The sequence below is a fragment of the Gigantopelta aegis genome, chromosome 6 (genome assembly GCF_016097555.1).
Source record: "Gigantopelta aegis isolate Gae_Host chromosome 6, Gae_host_genome, whole genome shotgun sequence".
NCBI lineage: Eukaryota > Metazoa > Mollusca > Gastropoda > Neomphalida > Peltospiridae > Gigantopelta > Gigantopelta aegis.
Window position 1 is genome coordinate 59,715,867 of NC_054704.1, and position 6,000 is coordinate 59,721,866.

The following is a 6,000-nucleotide window of genomic DNA, read 5'->3' on the forward strand; positions in this document are numbered from 1 at the left end:
ACATAAACGATACATAATTAAAGCTATACACTCGTATATAAAGCACTTATTAAACAATATGTGTATACATATGCATGTGCGTGTGTGTGTGTGTGAGAGAGAGAGAGAGAGAGAGAGAGAGAGAGAGAGAGAGAGAGAGAGAGAGAGAGAGAGAGAGAGAGAGAGAGAGAGAGGGGGGGGGGGGGGGGGACAGACAGACACTAATAATATTAATATTTGTTTCTTCTTTTTTTCATTATAGTTATTTTTTGTGTTGAAAGCCTGGTAAAGCAAATGCTGTGATATTTAGAGGATACTCCCCGAGTGTCTTATGATGTCATAATTTATCAGCACGAGTTGATAAAAGTATTTTATACTTTTATCAACAAGTGCTGATATATTATGATATCACAAGACACGAGGGGGGTATTCTTTTTATCATCCATTATCATTCGTTTCATTTGTGATAGTTGTAAACAATGTCAGTAATGTGGGTTGAATGTCAGCAGTAGACTCATTAACTAGCAGAACGGCAGTGGCATGACGTCCCTAATGGTAGGTTTAGTGCTGAAACAAACACAGTGACGTAACAAAACATTGTCTTGTGATTAAAATTTGACCAATCAAGATTATAAGAAGCGGTATCTCCTGCGGAGATATCGCAAATTATAGTGCCAGCGATATCTCCTACAAAAGCTTTTAATGGATGATAAATAAAGGATCCTCTGATTCCTACTAAACAGGTTTAACCTAAAAAATTAATGTGGTTTGCAGTATACAATGTCCATGCACTTAAAACTGCTGCATCGGGTTGTACTGAAGGCCCTCAGCAGATATTGTCTGAAGTATCAGGCTGTCCATCTGTGATTACCCAAATATTCAAACTCTCAGGACATCAGGTTGGCTTTCTATCTGTAGTTCAAAGTTGACTAACACATTGCAGTGATACACAAATACCCGGCTTAACTGCATAATCTAACAGTTAACATTTTATTTGAAAGACACACACAGATCTCATTCAATCTTGTCAAAATTACGCACTGTGTTGTAACTGGTTCAGTTAGATTCAATCTGTTCAGACGTGTTGCATTAACACCAGTAAGAGATGATGAGAGATCTACATATCATAATAACTGTAACTAATGACCAACAGTTATCAAGATAAAAGAAGAATCTATTACTATTTGGAGTGGCTATTGGAGACTGGGAAATCCCATCCTTAGAAATACAACAGTTTGTCTGAAACGAACCTTGCCAAGGGTTTTCCTGTCTCCAACAGGCACAAATGAATTATTTATTATTTATAATTTAAAATTAAAATTTTTAAAAATCTATAAAAAAATCTATCATCCACCGTATATTTGTCATACTTTTCTTTTTTTTCTGTTATGAGGGAGCTTTGTAAATTTCTCAAAATATTAATTTTTTTCTTTCAAAATGGCATTTAACAAACATTTGCTTTATGTCCCCATCCCATTTATTCACTTTGGAAGCATCCTTTGAGACTGACCTATGACCGGCCTCGGTGGCGTCATGGTTAAGCCATCGGTCTACAGGCCGGTAGGTACTGGGTTCGGATCCCAGTCGAGGCATAGGATTTTTAATCCAAATCCTGAGTGAGTGCTCCGCAAGGCTCAATGGGTAGGTGTAAACCACTTGCACTGACCAGTGATCCATAACTGGTTCAACAAAGGCCATGGTTTGTGCTATCCTGCCTGTGGGAAGCGCAAATAAAAGATCCCTTGCTGTGATCCTTAACCACATGTCTGACGCCATATAACCATAAATAAATTGTGTTGAGTGCATCATTAAATAAAACATTTCTTTTTGAGACTGACCTATTACCAGTACATGCATGAAGGGAATCCCTGCAATGCAAGACTAATTGACTTGTCCTCAGATATTTTATCATACAATGCTACCAGCCACATCATTGATCTGAAGCATATCTACATGTAGTCTGGACAAGGCATCTAATCCAAGTCACTATGGCTGGTCCATGTATACAGGCCCAGATGTCACCAACAGATTGGGTGACCAAAAGTTCCATCATAGTCAGTCTTAGGTCACCCAGTGAAATAGGATTATTCTCTTTTTTTTTTATCCATCACATAATAAGCCAGTTTTTAAGAAAATTGTTTTTCAGAAGTTTCAACTGGAAAGACGAAAACACTCCTACATCTAACTGAATGGCATGTCTTAACTTTGTAATAATGCTGATTATAGCTGCCCAAGCTGGTTCACAAAGAAATGTTGTACTCTCTCACACATTAAACTACAAAAGCTGGATAATCATTCGAAGGCTGGTTCATAAAGAAAGCATCCATATAACACCTAGACTACAAAGTATTTCATTTGAAACCATATGTAACTTAATACATGTACTTATTAACAAAATCAGACAAATAAATAGGAGTTATACACACATCACTTCTATCCCCATGCAACAAAGCTTACATGTACTGTAAGTACCTTTAGGAACATCAGTGTTCAGTATAGGGCGAGTACGTACATGATATTGTGGTATGAGGTACAAATCATCATGAGAGAACCAGCGTTGATCCATTGTTTAACTGTTCATCCAACATGCCAAGTTCTGAAAACAAAATATGCAAGACATTACATTTAATGGTGGTTAGTGAAGACTGTCCAGTCTTATATTGGGTGGCCTCTCCAACCCCCCCCCCCCCCCCCAATAACCCTACTGAATATAGATCATTTAAAAAGTATCAGGACTTTAACTTTGATATTCCACACCCTTTACAGATATTGGCCACCTTCAATGAAAATTGCAGGACCATAGGTCAAATATTGTTAAACTAGCAACTGAATGTGGCAAATATTCATATAATGATGAGTGTGAAATATTAACATTAGAGTCCCCATACTTTTTAGACAATTCTATATTCAGTAGGGTTACTGTTTTTTGGGGGGGCCACATGTACTTCAAATGGTTATGGATTGCTAACCTTTAAAATAACATTAAAAATGTTAGTGTTTAAAACTAGCATTTAAATAAAACAAGTACAGGTTGGTACTGTAATGAAATTGACAATCTAACTGTATGCTCTTTTAAAGGAGGGGACAATTAAGGCATTTGGCCTGGTATGCATAGTCAATGATATATAATGCACATTATTGCTTAATATCAACAAGTATAAACGTATAGTTAATTAATAAAATGCTTCAATGTGATGGCTATTATATATAATGGGCGCAGCCATTTTGTACCATCCCAGTGAATACGCCCTCTGGCGAGCTGGTGGTTACGTAATACCTAATGTGTCACGTCAGGAATTAGTCTTCGAACTGAAGAAACAAAACATACCTGATTTTTGTGGATGCATTGCAATGTTATGTAATAATATCCATCCCAGTATATCAGCACTAAGTATATATTATTTTTTAATACAAAATAAACCACCATTGTCAAAGTGTTGAAATAACTGTCTTAAGTTTTGTACATAAATTAACCCACGTACTGAAATAATAATCCGAGTGTTTTCTTGGTTAATTGGTCTTTTCTTTCTGTGGCCTGTACCTGTGGTTCCTGATTGGCAGGTGTATATTTAGATGGTCCCTAGACACTGTGTTACTAAAAAGACGTTCCTCTTTTATTAAGATCACAGAGTATTGTGTGATAACCGCACGGACACCCCTCAAGCCGTCCTGCTTTATTACTGTAAGTAATTCTGTAAAACCCTTGATTAAGTAGACTTTTGCATCTAAAATCACAAAACTGACCAATTACCGTACGTAGTCCCAAAGAAAAGAAAATTATCATTTGGGTATCGTGTGTGGTCGTTTTTGCTCGAACATACCCTACCAATAGGCCTAATAATATGCATTTTTTTCTTTGGATTTTTTAAAAGAGTAAAATACTATAACTCCATTTTGTTCTATTGATGCAAACTGAAATATATTTAGTTAAATAGTTTATTATACTATCAAGTCGTTTATGTTGTCAGGTTGATGAAAGCAAAGTGCCTTGTCATAAATTAGAGCGATTGTTTACACTGTGCATAGAGGAGTTGGACAGAGCTGATGTCACTTCACCCCAAGCTATATCACCGGACGTCACAAAAACGAAACAAAATGGCTGCCGTCAGTTAGCAGGAATAATCAAGTTTTTTTATTAACTCTAAAATTACACGTTTTTAATTTCTTAAAGTGTCAGTATGTGTTGGTCATCCGGGTATGCATCTATCCAACACATCAGGCTCATATTTGAGTTAATCCTCCGTTTAAGGCTTTGGGGTCAGTGAAACACATTGGTTTCATATTGTTTTTAAACAAATCCACATTGTTATTAAACAAGAGTCTTATCGGCCGTCACTATTACTATACCTACTATAGCTGCCCCTGTCTGTTGCGTAAACACCCCCTATAGTATAATGTACATACCCTATGATGTAATCAGTTTATGTATGATATATTTATAAGATGTACTCCTGTTATAAATGAGGAATTTGCCACAAACAATAGCAATGGGATCTGACCATGGTGTCGGTAAGTACTGTGTCTAAAATACACACAGTATTCTAACTTTGATGCCATGTACCTACAAGAAGAAACCGATACCCCTATTCGAAGGCAGGTCACAATCTTTCAGAAAGGCACATCAGGTTTCTTCCTGAAGCCTTTGTACTAAAGTAGTGTCGGAAATAGAATAAAACAGATTTTCGTTGATTATTTCCTTCATATTAAACTGAGAAGTAAATATTTTGTAAATATCTATTTAATGATACTCTACCTAATTTAGCATGTACTTGTTTGGGCTCTCATTGATGTACAAGGTGGTGTTTACTCTTGAAAGTAAAAGAAAGATGTCAGCAAACAGGTCATATGTGTACTTTACTGAAACAGACTATAATACATTTTGATTGACATGTGTCAATTTCATTAACCCTTAAACAAACTTTTAATTTAAAACTGCAAGTTAACTGAGTATTTTGAATTGCAGCATAAATTATTAACTATGATCATCATATTTAGTGAATATAAATTCAATATAAGTACATTTGAAATTTACACAATCTAGCAACCACTTAAAGGTGCTATATGATGAAGCAAAATTTAATTAAATTTTTTTTTTTTATGTTTGCAATAGGTGTCATTATGCAACTTGGAGATAGCACCTTTAATACATTGCACCTTTAATATGGGTATAATAGATCACACACGGTTTTTGACAGTTTTGCTCAAAAGTTACTTAGAAATGTCTACAAATATTTTGTTTTGTAGAGGGATAGGGGTAAACCTTCATTGAAAAATCCCTCACATATTGGAACAGCAATGAAATTGACACATGTGATCAAGATTTCTTATAGTCTGTTCCAATAAAGTGCACAAATCACCTGTTTACTGACATCTTTCTTTTAATTTCAAGAATAAACACCACCTTGTATATTGACAAGAGCCCAAACAAGTACATGCTAAATTAGGTAGAGTATCATTAAATAGTTATTTACAAAATATTTACTTGTCAGTTTAATATGAATGACATAATTGACGAAAATCATTTTCATTCTATTTCTGACACTACTTTAGTCAACATCATATATGTTTTATACCATAAGTGAACTAAACATGATCCAACTAACAATCTGTGGCATCAGATATAGGAAGCTGTGTATTTTAGACAGAGCAGACCTACTTACCAGTTCCTTGGTTGGTGAAATAAACAATTTCAACATAAAACAGGTCAGGCCTAGAAATCGTCCCCACTATGAAATATACCCAACGAAATTATAAATTACTTATGAACTCTTAATTTATTTGCTTTACATGCTGTAATTTAATTTTTAATTAGAATAATTTTTAATGCTATATTTTTATTTGAACTTTTGAAATTTAATTAAATTACAAAATATCCCAGAGAATCTGAGTAACTAGTTTCAGAGCCATTCGATCAAAACTCTAGGAGCAGATACACTTTTAAATGTTCAATGTTAAATTTCTATTTAAAAATCCACAAATCTCTCTCTATTTGTTTGTGAAGACTGTCCCTTATAATACTTA

The 6,000-nt window shown here is 34.9% G+C and overlaps 1 long non-coding RNA gene across 1 annotated transcript in view; it reads right to left on the reverse strand.

Moving 5' to 3' along the window:
* The window catches only part of LOC121374320, a 116,468-nt gene that overhangs the window by 92,308 nt on the left and 18,160 nt on the right, over nucleotides 1-6,000 (reverse strand). Inside the window, exon 2 of the long non-coding RNA XR_005958226.1 lies at nucleotides 2,492-2,575. This is a non-coding gene — a long non-coding RNA (uncharacterized LOC121374320). The remainder of the gene's footprint in view (nucleotides 1-2,491; nucleotides 2,576-6,000) is intronic.